This window comes from Hibiscus syriacus, unplaced genomic scaffold, assembly GCF_006381635.1.
Source record: "Hibiscus syriacus cultivar Baekdansim isolate YM2019G1 unplaced genomic scaffold, ASM638163v2 tig00111957_pilon, whole genome shotgun sequence".
Lineage (NCBI taxonomy): Eukaryota > Viridiplantae > Streptophyta > Magnoliopsida > Malvales > Malvaceae > Hibiscus > Hibiscus syriacus.
Genome location: NW_024063222.1, coordinates 165816 through 187532, shown reverse-complemented (window position 1 = coordinate 187532; position 21717 = coordinate 165816). Strand labels below are relative to the sequence as shown.

Here is a 21717-nt window from a genome sequence, read left to right as displayed (position 1 = left end):
AACCCAAATCCTAACAAACAACCCACTGCACTGAAGCCCACCCAGATGACCAAAATAAACAGGTCCAACCGAAACCCACTTTGGAGCCTAAACCCATATAGGGTTCTTCACCTTAGCCTGGGCACCATACCATCTCAGTCGTATGATCTGGACCCATCCAACGGTCTAGATCTGTGATGATTTAGGATTTTTACCCTAACATGTGAAGAAGCCAGCCGTCGCCAATGATGATTCGCCACCCAACAGGCGTATAAGCTTCTTTATTCATCTTCCTGTCACGTCGGGCTGTCACTGATGAGCTTCGTCGTCGTCGTCAGTAACATAGATTGACCAATAAATAAAATAAAGCCAAATCAGTAAAAAATTCTAAGAAAATCAAAACCCATTAAAAATGGGTTAAATCCCCGAAAAACCAGGGATTTTACCTACCGAAACTCAGAAAAATCATTCCCCTATTGTATAGATTTCATGATTTCATCCTAAAATTTTCCATCAAATCATCATGCAGTAATCAAAATCGGGAGAGGGTGGATATTCAAACCGAAAAAAAGAGAAGTTTTTCAGTGAAAAAAATGAACGTAGGAAAAAGGGCCATTCGAACTAAAAAACGAAAAAAAGAAGAAGAAAAAGCTCACCCTTTTGTAAAACATGGCCACCGCTACTTCATCGAGAGAAGAAATCTGAAGGTAAACCCCTTTTTATTAGACCTATAGGATTTTCTCTTGGGTTCTTAGTAGAAAGTGGTTTATTTTGAGCTAAAGGGGTAGTGTTTAAGTTGGTTTTGGTCAAGGGGAAAGTGATCGAGGGGTAGGGGTTCTGATTCGTAGTTGTATCCTCATCTATGGCATTGATTAGTGGTGGCCAGATTTATTTTGGTTTACCTTGTGGTAGTGGGAGTAGAGAAAGGGGAGAAACCCATTTAGTTTTTTAGGGTGAGAAGAAAATGGTGAAAGAATGTTTTAGGCCAAATTTTGGGCTTTGGGTCTTACTATATATTTGGTTGGCAGAACGACACCGTGTAGGAAGAGGAAAAGATGCGTGTAAAAGAAATTACTTTGTAATTTCATATTTCAGCCATTAAATGAAAGCTTGTGTTATTTTGTTTTGAGAATTTATCTTTCAATCTTTATAAATAAGTCATCATTATATGCACTATGCCATGTTTGTTAATATTTGTCTCTGACCATAATGTTTATGAATCTTTTATTTTGGTCATTATTCCATATGGATGCTTTTAGGTAGAATTATTATTTATCCTTCTTAATTTGTGGTTTATCTTATTTCAGTCTCATATATTATTATGGTTTATTTCTATTTCAGTACCTTTATTGTTTAATATCTTCAATTGATACCCTAATTATTATTAGTATTGTTGTTTGATCTTTCAAGTCACTATTAATATCATTTTGGTCCTTTGAATCACTAAATATGCTTATTTTTCATTGTTTGCATTATGTTTTTAAATAATTACATGTTTCTATTTTGGCCCTTAATCCATATATGCATGTTTGTACACATATGTGTGCTATATCATATATTTTGGTTTATTCTATTTTACATGCAATAAATGTATTTATTTATTATATTAAATGCATGTGTTTTTCCATATACATTAATTAATTATTATTTTAATATCCCTTCTATGTACCTAGTATATATGTATATATATGTATTCATTTATAACATGTATTTGATACTTGTGAGTTTATGTATATATCTTACTCTTCTTGAAATTAATTTTACGTACTAGTATTATAAATATATTTATTTGAGCATTTTCAAGAATACTAGACATAAAATAGGTGTGAAAAACACCACCTTATAGAGGTAGTACGATTCAATACAATATTCGAACAAATGGTGAACTTAAAATAAATTGGACATTTTATTTATCTATTAAAATGATATTAATATCTTAATTTTTTATCTTATCTTATTTTTATTTTATTTTACTTTATTTTAATATAAGTATTGACAATTGATGTCTTTTAGAAGAAAAAAACTAATGATTTATTTCATGCAAATTATGATATTAACTTCTTAAACGGTTTAATATTTTAAACAATTCAAGGAGATAATATTCTTTTACATATAAGAAATAGATGGGATAGTTTTCCCGATGGAAGATTGCAAATCTCGAGATTTCTTTTTCAAATCAAAGCATTTTCACTAATAATTAATTCGAAATAAATTATTCAACGTTTAATGAAAAGATCGTATTTTAAACATTGATTTAAATTTACAATGTCTACCATTTACGACAATGTATAAGCGACTAGGTACCAATTTTGGCCGTGGTGGGGGTGCTTACCCTTCCCCACGCGTAATCGACTCTCAAACCTAAAATGAATCTTTGATAACCACAGACTAATTTTTTGTCTTAAACTGATTTTTGTTAAAATTGTTTAAAAGACGTTTTTAGGTGTTCGACCTACCTAACCCAAAGGTCGACGGTGACTCTAAATCAATTAATCAAAGTATATACAAAAATTCATTTTTTTCTAAATAAGTCATAAATTCGAGGGTTTCATCAAAAACCTATTTGTTCGTCAAAAAAGACGGTACAACACTCTGCAACAATCTTTATTCTTATATATTCGCTACGCGGTCAACTGAAGATACTTGGTCGTATTGCGCCATTTACATCCTCCACGAACTAAGTTCTACCATTACTGACCATCATTAGTTCTTACGGGTCTTAAATAGGTCAAATCTAACCATCCAAAGTGAATAGTATTGATACAAAAGTAGAGTATTAATACCCCCATGAATATCTATACCAAAAATGGCTTCTATTGTTGAAAATGTACCCCAGTATCAATGCTCTATACCCTGAGTATCAATATTATAGGGACAGTATCGATACTCTCCCTAATAATATCTCTACTCCCAGTTGGAAATCACTAAGTTTTGTCCCAATTCATCCAATATCAATATTTTTCATCTAATATCGATACTCGAACCTATAAATGTCTTATTTAAGCTCGGGAGACACCCAAAAATCATCCCAAATGTCTTATTTTAGTTCCTAATCAATTGCTAAATGTTTAGGAAGTTACTTAGGGTCTTAAATTGTCATAAAAACACATGATTAATATTAAATATGTCATTTATGGCATGAATCAAGTATAAAACCCTAAAATGTTCAAATATCAAATTCTTAACAAATCATCATGCTTATGAAAGTCGTAAGACTCCAAATGATTAAAAATATGCTAACTTGATGTTTAGATCCCGAAATAAAGCTCATTGCTTAGCCACACTCATTTCCTTTATGATTTGAATGAAAACCTTCACTTTTCTTGCAACCAAAGAACACGAGGCTTTGAATCACTAAAATGGTATTGTTGGAGGGATTAGGAATGAAATTGAAGTATGAAAGAGGCTCAAGAACTTACCTTTAAACTATGGTACTTGGGTGAAAGAATGGATAAGAAAAACTGGAGAAATGAAGAAGAATAAATAAAGGGAAATGAAGGGAAGAAGATGAAATAAGAGATATAAAAGCTCTTATCCTTTAAAATGGTGTAATTATCCTTCTACTACACAACTTTGATTCAATACTCATCCACCCTAACTGACTATTTCTTATTTGCCTTGTAGTTTACATATGTTTTATACTTCCATATCTTGTATCTAAGGCACTCACCACTAAAAATAAGCCACTTGCCTAGAGAGACTAGCAACATTTGGCTCTCTTGAAAAGTACACTTCACAAAGTGGAGGTCCCTCGTAACCGCATTCTAACTTAAGGGTTATGAGACTCCACATCTTGCACTCACTATCACTTACCATCATTGAGTTATTCGATGATAGCAAACACTAGTCAAACATAGCTTAACGTATTTGATCTCTTTTATTCTAAATCACTAAAATCCATGTTATTACACAACGTTACATATTGTTATGTGTTGTATATAGCTCACACTCATATACCAACATAAATACATCACTGATAAGGCTTGGCTCACTTATCTAAATCACATACTTTTCATGCAAAAAGGCATCATAGGGACATCGGAAGGTTCACTGTACCTCAAGACTCACAACTTACCTATAGTACCCTTATTACTTAGGGTTTGATTTTGGAACTATTGTATTGGAACATGCACCCTACTAACTTACTCCTCGTGAGTACATGGGGCATCTGTACCCAGTTAGCAACTAAAGTACCTGACACTAGCTAACATATATTCTGATATTTTTAGCAACAACGTGATCGATATGTTGGCTATGACTTGGGTATTCTTAACGCTCTCGTCTAGATCCTTACCTCCAAGGTTGAACTTGGGATTACAAAATCTTTATAGGGTTGGCCTCATGTGATCTCAACTAACGATACGAAAAAGTCTTTATACTGCCATATCTAACTTGATAACCTACAAGGATGCTCTCCTAGGGAACACATAAGGGTGGAGGATTATGTTGCTAAACATTTTCTTTGAGTTTAACTTCAACTCAACAAGGGACAAACACATATTCACAAGCTTCTAGACCCACAACGTTTGAAGAATAAACTTTTCCTATTCTTCTAAGGTCTACCAACTAGCCACTTGGATCTCGATGACAAAATTCACGACACAAATATATTTCCTACTTATTTCACTTGACACCACAAAATATTGTACCCACGTATGTCTACTGGAGCAACATGAAAAATTGGGATAGCTAAAAACATACCTGATATCTCATCTACAAAATCGAAGTCCTGACATTGTCCCTCTGCAATCTAACAAATGAGATAGCGTATCGTCAAATCAAGAATAGGTTGATCTGCTTCTCTACTCTCCTGCTTGAGCATAAGACCAACACCCCTCTAGGTAGGTACTCTAACATGTTGAGCTACAAGGATCATTTTCCTATGTCGAATTCAAACATCACCATCTAACCTAGGGCAATCACTTACCATATGTGCTAAGGATCCACATCTATAGAACTTCCAAGATATTTTAAAACACCTTCATCGATGATTTTTTCTATAATGATCACACTCCAGATATCTAAAAACTCTATCAAAGCCTCCAGAGCCTGCCAAAGACGGTGAGGTTGACAGTCTCCTACGAGACCCAACGTCTAACCCCCGACTCAATTAGAGTGACAAAGATGAAGTCATTATTCTCTACTCACGGTGACCTTTGGTCCTCTCTACCACTAGCTGCAGTAGGTCTGCTGGCACATAAGTTCTCATACTTGGGGTGCTTGACTCACCCAATAAACTCTTCCTCATACTTTGTTCCTCTCTATGGCCTTGGCCTACAGTGTCAACTCTAAAGGTATCCTAGGTGGATATGTCACCAATTATGCATGGATATCAATATGAAGTCCTTCAAGGAACCTCTTTCACCTCAAGGACCCTGTTGTAACTAACTTTGGAGCGTAATGACTCAACCAAAGGAAATCTCTCTTGTACTCATACACTGAGCGATCTCCTTAAACTAGCTAAGAGAACTATATCCTCAACCCATCCATATGTGAATCACCAATATACTTGCCTGTAAACTCGCTCAGGAATTGATCTCACGTAGGCATCTCTACCTGTAGAGTCATATCTACAGTCTCCCGCCAATAGATAGTATCACCCTTTAATAAAGTAGTGACGAACTCTAAGTTACCCTCTGGGGTAAGGTAAAGATGTCTCAAGGTCCTCATGGTCTCCTTCAACCACTGATCAACCGAAATTGAACCACCATCGCTTGAACCAAAAAAGTTAATTGTTTTATACCTCTTCAATCTCTCTACCGGGAATTGTAATGGTACAAACACGCTTTGAGCAGCTGGCTAAATAGTTTTTACCCTAGGAATAATGTTCACTATCTTCTTAAGAGTGGAAGTTAAACCCCTAAACAAGGTCACCTCTATGATTATTGCACCTATTGGAACCCCCTGATCCTCTGCCCTTAGTAGGAACTCCTCACTAAAACTTTCATGATGAGAGCCTTAGCTCTTCATCCTATCCTTAAAACTACACTCGAAAATATCATCCATCTCAAAACTCTACAACACGATTAAGAAAAGAACACCATCATGACTCCAAACTTATGCAAGCACTTTAAGTACCTAGTGGCATGTATTCACTAACACCTTACTAAAACTGTCCAATAAATCCTAGGACAAACTTAACCTAACATTTTGATACCACTAAATGTAACACCCTAAACCTAATTGAGCCTAAAGTGCCACTTTAGGCTACCGAGGCAACCCCTGATTTTCAAAACATGTTCGTTTTCTTTTCAAACATACTGAATGATATCATAATAAACATAAATAATAGTTACAAAAACACTTTATAAAAAAATAGAGCTAAGTGACATATAATTTAGAACAAAAATAGTACAAACTTAGAGTTATAAATCTGAATAAGTGAGTAAGGTTCTATGAATACATATGCCCACTAAAGCTACAGTATAGTACTCTGAAGGAGATGCTGGAAGTCCTGCAGTGACGATGCTCCACGAACTACTCAAGTTACACCTACAAACGGAAAATATCTAAACACTGATCAAAAAAAGGCAAATATCGCTAATCTAGAACATCACTATGGGTCTCAAAAACATAAGCATGCTAAAGAATTGGTACTAATAAATAAATACATGTATTATCTAAATCAATTTATATCTACTTAGGGCTCAATTGTTCTATCACTGATATAGGAGTCTCGTACTTCCCTTAATCCTCTGCTAAGGGTCTCACCATGAGTACACCACTAAATGTCTTTAACCCAAATGACTATAATTGTTACATCTTATTTAAATGTGACACTGATACCCTTGTGTAATATATGAATGCAACATTGACTCTGTTGTTCATCATCTAAATGCTACACTGACTGGTATATGGTCTTACATAGCCACTAGACACTAGTAAACTGAGGGAACCTGGTGTCATATAACATTGATTAAATCCCCACTAAGTTTTTGAATGATCTCCTAATCCTCATATAGTCATCAATTAGATCATGGAGGGGAACCCAATGTCACATAGCATCGATACAATTCCCACTCAACGGAAGCATTGGCTCAGTCTCACATAGTCGTCAAGTTGAGCTTTAAGGGCATTTGTTGTACTAGACTAATGCAACTACACATGCATATCTAAGGGCCCAAAGGCCACGCAACACTGACATCGCCAACCCACTCCCCGTGAGTGTTCAGGCCTCACGTCCTAGTTAGCCACAAAAGTGCCTCATGCACTGAAAATGCCCCATTAGGGCAACTAAGGTAGCCTAACTACATACTAGTGTAACTCGACAAACTAAAGTGAAGTCAACCCCTTACTGGCTACTATCTCACTTGTTCTCTCATCTAGAACATTATGCAAAGGTTTATTGGTATATTGTTTCTACTAGTTCACTAAGAATCTCTATTTTGGTCATCCATTACTTAGGGAATTTTAGTCATTTCTATCTCTAGAAAAGTTTATATGTGTTTCATGATTTTATGATGATTATTGTGCTTGTAGTTTGTTGTCTGTAATACTAGTTAACCCGATATATGACTCAAGTTCATTACTAGGTAGTGACTCTCTAATTGCTCTTACTATGTTTTCCCTCAGTTCACCCCTCGAATTTTAGGGAAATTTGTACATTTACCATTCACTAACATTAATGTTGTATACGATTATGTTATTTCATAATCTGATTATTTCTTCATACCATTTACCGGCACATCCTCTACAACGATCATTTATTCCTAGATATTCACTACGTGATCAAACTGAAGATACTTGGACGCATTATGCCTACTATGGTTACTCTGGTTACTATGGTTATAACCCACTCCTATGAGAGTCTTTAGGCCCCTTTGGACATTTATTTCTTCCACGAACTAACTTATACCATTAATGACCATCTTTAGCTCTTACGGGCCTTAAATAGGTTAAATTTAACCATTTAAAGTAAGTAGTATTGATACAGAAGTAGAGTATCAATGCCCCTATGAATATCGATATCAAAAATGGCTTTTATTATTGAAAATGTACCCCAGTATCAATACTTTATACCTTGAGTATCGATAATGTAGGGACAATATAGATACTCTCCCTAATAGTATCGATACTCCCAATTGGAAATCCCTAATTTTTGTCTCAATTCATTCAATATCAATATTGTTCATCCTGTATCGATACTTGAACATATAAATGTCTTATTTTAAGCTCGGGAAACACCCAAAATCATCCCAAATGTCTCAATTTATTTCCAAATCATTTTCTAAATCTTTTGAAAGTTACTTAGGATTTTAAAGTGTCATAGAAACACATGATTTACATTAAATTTGTCATCTATGGCATGAATTAAGTATAAAACCCTAAAATGCTCAACTACCAAATTCTTAACAAATCATCATGCTTATCAAAGCCTTAACACTCCAAATGATTAGAAATACACTACCTTGATGTTTAGATCCCAAAATAAAGCTCCTTGCTTAGCCATACTCTTTTCCTTTATGATTTGGATGAAAACCTTCACCTTTCTTGCAACAAAAGAACCCAAGGCTTTGAATCATTAAAATGATATTGCTGGAGGGATTATGAATGAAATTGAAGTATGAAAGAGGCTCAAGAAGTTACCTTTGAACTATGGTACTTGGGTGAAGGAATGGAGAAGAAAAGGTAGAGAAAGGAGGAAGAAGAATAAATGATGAGAAATGAAGGGAAGAAGATGAAATAAGAGATATAAAAGCTCTTATCCTTTTAAATGGTGTAATTATACTTTTGGTCCCTTCTAATCTTTTTATCATTCAAAAATATTCTTTCTATGGGTAATATTAGGCTTAATTCTAAGTCAAATGACTTAAATTATGAAAATCATGGGGTTCACATGCCTTTTGAGTAAACCCGAAACTACTAGCTCTGAATTTCGGGTGTTACATCACTAGATATATTTTCTTTCTCTAGATGTTGTAATTGTGGCGTTGGAGTTGTATTTGGAGGTTGTGATTGTGGAATTGAAGATATTGGAGATTATGGCATTTGTGACACAGTGTAAAATGACTCTATTTCATTATCGACGTTGAAGGTTGGGGTTGGTATTTAACTGGATATATTTACTTCCTATAAAGGTTGTGGTTGTGGAGTTGAAGATATATTTTCTTCCAAATCCAAATGAGGTTATTACAAAGTAGTATTTGTTCTAAATACTCTCAACCATTTGACAATGAATGTCCAATCAGCCCTGCAGTCGCTGGTGCTCGAACACGTGACCTCTAAGAATAACAATGATACCTTTAACCACTGAGGTAAGTTGGTTGGTTCCATTAAATTAAGATAAATGTTGTTATAATTATAATTAGAAGATAAATCAAAGAGTAAAAGAAAACAACAAAACATAAACACGATGATATAAGAAAGAATATGCATGAAATAACTTTAAACATATAAGAATAGATTTTAGAGAAAGAAGATGCAAAGGAGTGGGATTTTAAGAAAAAAAATAAAAAACAGAAATAAAAAATACTTGATAATTTTTGACAAAAAAAAAATAAAAACTAAAAAAAGCATTCCTTCTGATAGTCATATTCAAATGGAACCATGTTTTTTTTACTTTGTCTTTCCCCTCTTTCTCCTTGAAAAATATAACAAAGGAACATCATATTTTACTCTTATTTATTCTACTCACCAACGGTTAAATAGGGTCATCATTAAGCTATTTTTAAAAATATTTAGGTCTATTAAGTTTAATTAAATCTAATCAATTCTCATTGTTTTTTAAATTATGCTCCTTTAAGTATTTAATCTCATTGGTAAACAAATATACTCGGTATATAAAATTTAAATCCTAAATTTTCATTTTATTACCAAACCCTAAATCTTAAATTTTATTATTATCAGTAATAAATTTTATTTTATTAATTATATAAAAAATTAGAATAAGTATAAAATATAAATAAAAAAATTGGTCACTTAAAGTAGAGTGCTTGGAGTTATTAATAAGATTATTTTATAAAAAATATAATGTGATACATTATTAATATATTTATTTAATAAAATCTTATATGAATTAGGCTTAATACAAAAATAAGTGTCCAAACTATGCCTCGGAAAACGTTTTGGTGCGTAAAGAATTTTTCGTTAAAAATAGGTGTATAATGTTTCAAACATTACATTATTAGGTGCTCGGGCATTAAACACCGTTAAATATCTCTGTTAAGTGACATGTGTCACATTTTGCTAATTTTGAGAATTATTTTTTAAAAAATAAAAAATATTTAATTATTATTAAAAAAACCCATCCCTCTCGCGTGCTCCCTTCCCCTCCCCTTCTCTCTTCCCGCTTTCCCCTTCTACCACCGGTCAGTCGATCGACCGTGACTGTCACCGTCACTTTAATTAGCACCGGCATTGACCCCCTGATCAAACCCCCGTTGGTCTTTCGTCGTAAGTTGTTATTGTTTACCGTGTAGAAGCGTTCAAAGGTTCGTCAGATTTTAAACCACCGTCGCCATTTTTCGTCGATTCTGACCAATTTCGATGTCCACAAGCCAAAATGTCGCCTCCATTCGAACCACCGTACAATTTCACTCAAAACCCAATCGTTCGACAATGACGATAATGTTGCCTCCATTCATCATGTTTTCTTCTTTTTCTTTTGTGTTTTTCTTCTCCAATAAATTTGATTAGTAGAAGATATCTAAAGACCGTTGATTAAGTATATATTTTTATTTATTTATTGATATTAATTTTGAATAAATAATTAAAAATAGGGAACAAAAAGAATTTTTTAGCGGGCAAAATCTTCTTATTTTCTTGGATTGTGGAGCCAGTTTTATCCAATAATCATAGCCACAGCCATATGCAAAACAATCAAAAGAACCATACCTCTAGATATATTTCACTATTGGCGTTGGAGGTTGAGGTTGAGGTTGTTATTTCACTAAATGTATATGCTTCCTCTAGAGGTCGTGGTTGTGGCGTTGGAGTTGTCTTTAAAGCTTATGGTTGTGGAGTTGGAGATTAGAGATTGTGGCGTTCAATATGCAATGTAAAACGACTCTATTTCACTATTGACGTTGGAGGTTGAGGACATTCATTTATCACTGCCACTTTATTAAGTTGACAGTAATCCACACATAATCTCATTGATTCATTTTTCTTCTTCACAAACAGAAATGGGACTCCCCTAGATGATAAACTAAGTCGTATAAAACCTAAGTCTAAACATTCTTGTAATTGAACCTTCAACTCTCTAAATTCTGCAAGAGCCATCTTATATGGTTCCATTGATATTGGTGTCGTTCCCGGAAGCACATCAATACCAAATTCTACTTCTTGCTCTGGAGGTAATCCTTGCAATTCATCTAGGAATACATCTAAAATTCTCGTATCGTTGGTATGTCCTCCAGATTTATCTTTGTTTCCTTAGTATTTATCACATAAGCTAAATATACTTCACACCCATGTGATAATAACTTTCTAGCAGTTACAACTGATATCACATAGCTCAGATAATTCGACCTTTCACCTACAAATATTATTTCTAAGCCATTTGGCCCGTTTAAGATTAACCTTTTCAATTCGCACTTAAACCGTAGCATCATATGTCGATAACTAATACATTTCTAGAATGATTTCAAACTCTTTGAATTGTAATTCCATAAGATCACATGGAAATTTAACTTCTTGAATCTTTGTAGGACACTTTATGCATATTCAACTTACTTTGACACTTTGTATTATCGAATGATAGCAACTACCTCATTAGAAATTAGTTCTACTAGAATATTTCTTTCAAGTATTACTACTTTAGAACTAGTATAAGAATGTGTAGAGCCTGAATCAATCAATGTAAAAATAGGTTTGCCAAAGATTTCGAACGTACCTGCTATAATCTCTATATCATCTCGATCATTAGCAGTCTTAATATCATATACTCGAGAAGTAGTCTTGCCTTCCTTATTAGATGCAGCCTCAGATGCTCCTTGTTTTCCACTTTTGTATCTTTACCATTCTAAGGTGCTATTATTGACCTATTTGGATGAGGCTCTGGACAATTCTTTTTAAAATGACTAGCTTGCCCACGATGGTAACATGTTCCTCTAGCGAACCAACACTGATCAAAACGCTTCTTTCCACAATGTTCGCATTTGGAATAGAACGAAATCCCAAACCCCAAGTACATACAGTAGTTGTCTGATCCTGCTTTAACTTCCCCATGAAAATCCTTTTTTAATTGAAGATGTTGATGTTGCATGATTTTTCTATAGAAATCCTTCAATGCGTTTGAAAGATGGCAGAGTAAAAGAATTTCCAGGCCTTGTACATAACTGAGCCTTTTCCCTTTTTTTTCTCGAGGTCTACATTTTCCCTGGTCTTTGCTCGATTGATAGCTTCTTGTAAACCAATAAAATTATAAGAAATCAATATCTTTTTATATTGAGCATCCAACCAAGCAATGAACCTGTCAACTCTGGACTTTGTGATTGGGAAGAACTCTGCTGTAAATCACTCAATCTGTTGAACTCACATTCATATTCATATATCGAACTGCTAGACTGCTTCAGGTTCAAGAACTATTGTCTCATTTCATCAATGAACACATCATCGATATACTTTTCTTTGAATTCCTTTAAAAAAAATTCCCACGTAATCTTCTCTAGAGGAACTTGTGCAATGATTGTATTCCACCACACACTAACTTGCTCCATCAGTAGATATACGATTCCCTTTAACTTTCCTTGATCATCACAAGGAATCCTACTTAACATAATTTTTATATCATTTAATTAGTAATCAACAATCATTGGATTTGCATCAATATCACCTCCGAAATTCAAGTGCTTTCATTTTCCTTAATTCCTTTGGAACAAATACCGGTTCTCGGCAATTAATGATAGTCAATGCAATCACAGTAATAGTCAATGCAACACAACACATAAACATAAATAAATAACAATACCCAATGCACTGAAGTGCTCATAATTTTATTCACGTGTTTAATATTTATTAACCAATAACCATAGCTCAAATATAAGCCTATGAGAACCCTGGGTATACGAGTCAAAATATACAGCGAAGTGCTAATATACATAAAGTTGTGCCCACCATAATACATAAGGTTGTACCCACCATATGCACTAAGGGTGCGTTTGATTCACGGAATGTAAGATTACCAGTGCGAATAAAAGATTACCAGGGAATAAGATTACTGGAAATGTTGTATTTTGTGTTTGGTTGGTTTAGCATGAATGTAAGATTACCGTGTTTGGTAAAAGGAATAAAATATTATTGGAATGTATATTTGACCAAATTGTTCTTATTATATATTTGTTTTTTAACAAGTTGGAAAATATTTATATATATTTTCTTTAAAAAATTTAAATTCATAAAATTTATATAATTTTTTTTACAAAATTGAAAATATAAAAAGGTTTAATGAAAGGGTAAAATTTTATTTTAACCCATGAACTTCATATAAAATTTTAATTATATTTTTTTTTGTAAATCTAAAATAGTCTAAGGATAAATTTATAATTTAACATTCGTAGAATTTTTATTATTCAATGACAGAATAAGGATATTTTTTGAAAAAATATAAAGACATTTTAGTCCAAAATATCGGTAATCCAACAATACCTAAGGAAAGGAAGGTAATGACATTCCCGGTAATATACCCCAAAAAATTTACTATTGGTAATGTAAGATTACCGGGAATAACATTTCCGACCAACCAAACGGGGGAATGTGTCCCCCAACCAAACACACCCTAAGTGTCATTTATATGAACTATAGTGCTAAATCAAATATACAGTCTACTGCTAGACTCTATGACATGCCAACTATATCATTGTCCCTCAATGACATACTTGGACATATAGTCTATATTTATTTCATCCATGATAATATATATCAATATAACATTGGACAGTTCATACCCAAAATAACATTCATGATAAACATCATATATATATATATATATATATATATATAAACTAGTGATCCTTGCATTTATATTTAATTTTTGACATATTTAGAACATGTTAAACATATGATAAATGATGTCAATATCATGTCATTATAAATAAGGTAGACTCATCGCAAGTCTTCCTAAAGATGTATAAAACATCCATATATCATGTTATGTATACATTGCACTTTTCATTTTTCTTGAATTGATCTCTAAAGGAAATTAATGGATTTATCGTCATTTAATGTATGAAATCAACATCACAATACTTATTTCATCATTTCCAAGTCTTAAAACCTCAAATTCCATCATCTCTTCGTCTACTCTTTTCATAAATATAGGATTATAAGCATGAATAACGTGATTAAATGGTATCAAATAAAAGAAAATTTAATGAAGAATAAAATTGTATTTCATGTCTTAAATTTTAAATCTAACCAAAAAGCCTTGAAAATCAATTTCAAAATTTACCTTAGTGTGGAAGGTCACGGGTAGCAGCACGGGGATTTTAAGAACTTTCTTGAATTAATTTTCCTTTTATTTTAGTCTTTTTTGGATTTTTATAACTTAAATGAATTTCAAATTTATTTTAATCTAAAAGGATTACTTTACCCTTAAGATATGATATTCCTAATTATTTCACATGTCAAATTTATCAACCAAATGCTAAAATTAAACCATGGAGTTGCATCATATATAGCCCTATTGACAATGGATTGAATCTTCGGTCATAGCATCTAACATTTGGCCGACACCGTTCTCCAAAAGCCGGTTGACATGTTAGGATTAGGGTCGGCAAGAACTGCCAAACCCATCCGGTTCTGATTGCTTCGATCCTATAAAGGAAAATCGAAAAACATGAATCCTGCAATAGACCAGTTACGATGATTTCTGAAAACATGGTGAAAAGCAACTGCTGCTATTATCTGGCTAAACATTAATAATACACTTCTTTTTCTCTCTCCTTTTCCGATTTTTTCTTTTTCATTTTTTTCGAACTCCGATTCATCTTCCGTTTCCTCCCATGTACGCCCAAAAACAAGAATGATGAATCTCGACAGTTTTATTCTTTTAACTCCTATACCTTAACGGTGTCAAGTTTACGGCTTTAGTATATCACAACTCGAAATAGCCCTGGCTGTGGTTCAGAATAGTCAAGGCATTCTTCTTCAAGGAGGTAACGCTGTACGGCAACTGGAAGTCTTGCGCGAGTACGAGAATTAGTATGGTGGCCAGTTCCAACATATATGTAAACCTGCAGACGTTGATCATCTGCCCCATCCGTGCGCCTGAGCACGGATAGTTCATGCTTCAGCAAGTGAATGGCTTCGGGAATATGCAATCCGGGCAAGTCTATCATCCGCTCCTGCCCTCTGATATTCTCTGGAGGAACTGGATTCCTATATTATTATAGTTCATAAAAGAGTCAACCGGAACAACCTAGTATTAAACCAACCAAAATAACACATAACAAGAATTTAGAATAAGAACAATCAATTACCATGCGGTATTCATGAGAATCATGACTGATAGACTCAGCTGTAGTTGGTTCTTCCGAACCGGAGTGCAAAAATGGACAAATTGACAGAGAAAGAAACGATGAAGGTTGGGGTGGAAGGAATAGAGGGATAAGAATAGATATTTGGTTAAAATAATGGATTCTAGCCAATTCAAAAGATATTCCGATGAATCCAGATCAGGTTTCGATATCATAAGTAATGAGGATTCAGGATATCAGACGTTGATTGATCAAAATGTCAGCAACCAATATTTTATTCTCCACCAAAAAATTATCTTACCACTCTATTGATAAATTACAGGCCATAAAAATAAGAGCAAATGAAGAATGGGTTGATGGGACCGAGTTCAACAGGAAAGAAATGACAAACCTCTGGCGATAAATAGGTTCTTGAACCTTTCCGTGAGCTGCCTTCATATGCATATTGTGCAATTGTCCTTTCACACCGAGTTCCTTTGCTAGAGTCTTGTTGCCGATGACAAATGCTCAATGTGCCTATTTTAATTATTTAAAAATGTAGTAGCAATAAACGATATGGATAAGTATAACTTTGATCCGCAGATGAAAGAGGACATAGGTATTAATGATAAGTACAAGAGCAGACATCACATGCAAGATTTGACACAGCGTTCACACTTTAGACATTTGCCTTTTAACAGTTGATGTACTCTGTAGTTGAATGATAACATCAAGTACGGAAAGTACGGACTTTCCTCAAATGCCAGCTGATTCAGGGTACATAAACAGATAATACTGGTCCACGCTTTATTTCTATATATGTTCACGATATTTATTACTTCCCGACTTGAGAAAGTCCAATATCAGTTTAACTATGTGCAAATGATTTCCAAGGACATACCTGTTCAAGATATGAATTATGTAAACAAGGATGGTCTTGAGCTGCTTCTCGCAGTTCACTGTACAAATTTGCTGCCAGATTGATAATGTAAAGCAAATAAATATACCCAAAACAATAGATTTCTCCTATTAAAAGCCGTATGAATGCAAGAACTTAAGAGCAGAATATTACCTACTGCGTCCCCCGTTTCAAGCCAAACAGGAGCTGAATCTCGAGCATGCAACCTACTAGCATAAACCCCTCTTACAGGCAAAGCACTGTAGGAATTAGTTGAACCATGAGAGCTTCTACTTGGCCCAATAATTGAATCAGCAGAATCGTACTTCCAGATCCCAGAGTCTTGAGGCTCCATTTTCCTGCCAGCTGACGCAAAATCTAAGGATATCCTAGATGGAAGGGAAGAACTGGATTTGAACATAAGCATATTTTCCTTTTCATAAAATTAATAAGGGTTGACACTGTGTTGAAGATCATCTCCTGCATGTTTTGGAGTACAACTCTGACAGTCAGACACGGTAAGAGCAGCAAAGTCGAGTGTGCTCGGATGAGGCTCTGACAAGGTCTTTGGATTCAAGTTCTGGTTGAAGACACCAGCATCTTGAAGCTGCAAAAAATAAAAATGACTTAATGCCCCATTGAACGCTAAAAGATTGAAGAGAAATCTGGAAACCTGTTGATCAAAAAGCACATCACAATAACCTAAGAAGATATAACTTCAAAAAAGGAGAAGAAATCCTCATAAAAATAACCACCACCACCACCCCCATGGTTGAATTGAGTCACCTCAAAACTTTGAGGAGCCAGCTTTTCCCTGTCAAAACACAGTTAGCATCCATGACAATACATGCATAGCAGATTCTGACATCCCATAAATAAAACATAAGGGGGGGGGGGAAGATAAGCGATTGCAGTGCAAAAGAAAAATAACATAAATATTTGAAGTTAAAGACCATATACTGGTTTTGTCCACAAACCAATCCTTAAACAGTTACGCAACTTTCTGGCAACAATAATCAGAAAATAAGAAATATGAAACATAAAACTGAAAATAAAGACTGAATCACTTCATATTCAGAAAAGGATATATACAAGTACTTGAAAATAGACCAATTAAAAATGGTTGAGTGTCACTCTCTTCAAGCTGTGTGAGCATCTTGATAGTCAGATTTAAGTCACAACCACTGGCATAATAAATTTCTGCAAGGTTTTCGGCAGAAAATCCAGAGAATCGAGAAGCCAAAAAATCTACATGATTCTTTTCAGTATCATCCATAACTGTCTGCCCACTCAGCATTTCATTGATGAATCCATGTCTCGAATTTCCTTTATATGGTTGTCCCTCCATCCCATTGTCATGTATCTGATCATTGTCAACTAGTTGCTTGTTCCAAGGTTTGTCTGACAAGTGCAAAGGACTAGCTAATGTAGGATCCTCCCCATAGAATGAAGTGGTATACCTCAAATTTTCAGTGAACTTACTACCATCACCATTACTATCACCATAATGATGCAATAGTTCCTGCTCATCACCAAATACAAATTCACTACCAACAGTAGCAGCCTAGAAGGAAACCTTGAAGCTTCACTACCATCATGCAAGGATATACCTGCTACAGAGAGACTCCCAAACCCAGTTCCTTGAGAATCATCCTCATTCAAAACCTTAAAGTCTGGGGTAATGTCATCAGGCAACTGGCAACGCCAAAACAGATGAGTCTCTTCATCAGAATTATTTGTAATAGAAGACTCCGACCGGTCAAGCACAGCTTTTCTAATGGTCCCAAGGGTAGCAAACCTTGCTGTTGCATCATCCACACTAGTGCTTCCGGATGAAGATGGTGACTAAGAGAAAACGGAACAAACTCTGCTGCATTAGGATTCAAAGCTGTTACCTTTCTAGGAGCATTTAGTTTTGTGTCACTGATTTGGCTCCCTTTCTTGGATAAGCTCATTCTTTACTTAACATGAAAGAATAGATTCTGCACAGATAAAGGAAACTTAGGCAACGGATACACAATGGAGTTCCACCAAACTCTAACCAAAACCTGCAAAACCGTCCATTGTATGGCATTATTAACAAGTCAAACTCACAAAAAAATCTTAAATTGAAAATAATCACACATGCATAAAAATCACATTAATGAATTCTTCAATGAGATCAATGCCACAAAAATCACAACACTCTTTATAGAAACTTCCACAATAATCTTTTACATAAAAAAGACGATGATGACAAGTCATGACAAAAGAAACAATGAATATAACAGAAAAACTGAAAACCATATTTGGCACTCATGCATGGAAAATTCTTTGCTTCAAATGAAACAAACATAATAGAAACGATTAATTAACAACCGAATGGCAACTACAGATAACTATATCTTACAAATAACAACAAAATTAACTTAATTCAATGCTGAGTTAACAAACAAGATTTCATAAACCAATAAATTAACTTAATAGTTACGCCAACCCGCTGTTCAAAACCCTAGAATTCACTTATCAACAAGACTTTTAAACAGAACAGAAAAGGAAAGCACAAACTCCTAAAGTAATTACTAAAGAGCAGCCTCATTCAATTAAAAGCCCTAGTCGTATTTTTAAAAATAAGCATTTAGTTAGAAAAACAATTAAAGAAAAACAAGCATCAATCAAAACTATAATCTCACATTATCCAAGCAACTAATTATCGGGAATCTTAAGTCACTCCAACACCAAAACACAAATTTTTTATAAAAAAAATATTGAAACAAAACAAAATGTATGAATAGATAAATGAAAAACACAAGAGATCCAAGAAGAAAATTATACCGTTGCGAAACAGATCGAAGGGATCCATAGCTAAAGAGATCGGCTGAGAAGAACAAAGCAAAACGAAGATAAGCAATTAAACAAAGATAGTAGTACTTGTTTCCATGAATTTGTTTATCACTTTGTTGTTGGGATTTGAGATTCGGTTTTCGTTCTTTGTTTGCTGCTGGTCATTATTTCAACTTTTTGTTTCACAACACAGGTTTCTCTTTCCCTCTTCCAAAATGGCTTTAGCTAATGGCACTACCAGTTTACCTTCCCACCACAAAAAGTAACAAAGAAGGGGTTCCTTTCATATTTGGTGCCTAAAACTTTTATAATCTACGTAATACCTGAACTTAGGAACACGAATATATATTATAAATAATTTTTTATATAAAATAATAATTTTCATTTATTTAAAAATATAAATAAATTATCAATTTTATTATTCAATTTTATTTTAACTATTTAAATCAATTAAAATTAAAAAATAATTATTTATGAAATTTTTAGTTTACTCCCATTTTAAATATATGAATGTTAAAGTCATAAATGGAGGGTGAAATGACATCCGCATATGCTTATGTTGACTATTCTTTATTAGTCCAAAATTCATGTCATTTATATTGTTTTTCTTATTTTCTTATTCTTTTAATTATGTATTTTTTATATAAAAGTTTTATAGTTTTAACTCTATATCACGTTAATATTGTAAATATCATTTTTTTATGTATTCTCTTATCATTCAATATACATCAAATTCATCTTATTATCTCTTACCATTCGATCAATCTATATTTTACTTAAATCACCTTAAAATTTAGTCTCAAACTCAAAACTCAAAAAAATTACAAATCAATATATGACCTATGATATCCACCGCCATTAGTTCAGCGTAAAATCTAAATATGCAACTTATTTTTTCATTCTCCACTTCTCAACTGTTAGAATTTGAAAGAAAATCCTTCATTATAAAAAAAATTAAAAAGATAAAAGATAATGGGGGTGTTTGGCAAACAACTTATAGTTGATGGTACTTGATTCTAGTAGCTAGTTTGACCAACTGATTTTTGATTAGCTAATTGGAGAAATTGCTTTGATTAACTATTTATATAGAAATGTTTGGTAAAATTTAACTGATATTTGATATAGGTAAAATAACAAATAAGAGTATGATATATTTAGTTGTTAAGTATGTATATGTTTTATAATATTTTAGTTTTTATTGGGATGAAATTATTCGGATAAAATGCTTTTGACAATAAATTAATAATTCCTTAAGAAAATTAGTGAACATTTTTGAAAATTTTGAATATATTTTTAAAATTTAATATTTACAAATATTAATCTTGTGAGATTGATATATACTATTAACCTTATATAAAATATCAACACTTATTCTTAAACTTAGTCTTCTCATATGTTAAGCCCGTCTTTTTTTTTTTTTTTTTGAAATTGCAATTCTATATCTTCCATGACACTCTTTGTGAGATCTTAACATCGCTTTTCCCTTATTTCTTTTAGCATATTGAATACACAAATCACAAAATATGTGTACATTTTCTTTCAACCAACTAGCCCTATTTACATCTTCCCCCTCTTTCACTTTCTTTGATGTTCTTTTTTCCCCCTTGGTGCCATCTAAGTAGTATATAACATAATTAAATTCACTTATTTTACTTATATACCTTTTAAAAATTTTGAAGCAAAAACACTAACATTTCCAATTACCATTGTGCTCAGATAACATTCCAATCGATTATTACTTATAATAATAAGTATCAAACAGCACATAATGTAATGTCATTAGTTCTACATGAGACAAAAAGGATGTAATTTAGTGTATATATTAGAGACAAGTGACAATACAATGATGTGATACATATAGCATCAAAACAAGCATTTGAGCAAATAGGTAACAAATACTATAGAGATTGAAAACTAACCTCAAATCTTAATATGTAATCTCAACTAGGAGTACTTTCTTATTTTATCATGCAATATTTCCTATACAAAATCACATCACGAAATAAAAAAAGTTTAATTAATTATAGGAGGCAAATATGGGTTTCAAATAATCATAAATAACAGAATCGTTTATAAAGGAAATAACCAAGAGTTGAATTGAGCAAAAAAATTAACTAAATGGACGAAATTATTTAACTAGAGGAAAAAAATTGTTGGAAACACTTTGATATTTAATATACCAAAATTTGTTAAATAGTTTTTACAAATTTTAAGATTATATTTGATTCAGTCATTCGAATATATAAATTATTTTTTAAAGTTAAAAGGTCAATTTTACTCCTCACTCTACTGAAAAATTAAGTCATATACTGGAAATATTTTTGAAATTATTTTTACTAAGGGTTTCGAACATCAATCGAGTCAAAAATGATTTTTAAGTATAGTAGTGCCAATACTACTAGAACAGTACCGATATTGTTCAATAAGTATCGATGCAGATATCGATGTTGAAGCCCAAAATTATGAAGTAGTACCGATACTGATAAGACGGTATCGATACTATTTGCAAGTTTGACAAAACAAAATACTAAAATGGTATCGATACTATATACAGTATTAATACTACTTAGTATAGTAGTACCGATACTCTTAGTGGTGGTACCGATACTACCTTTTTGGTTT

General features: G+C 33.2%; 1 pseudogene; it reads right to left on the bottom strand.

The window, feature by feature from the left end:
• Positions 1 to 14957: 14957 nt before the first annotated feature.
• On the bottom strand, positions 14958 to 19245 carry LOC120173557 (annotated as a pseudogene).
• Positions 19246 to 21717: the final 2472 nt, after the last annotated feature.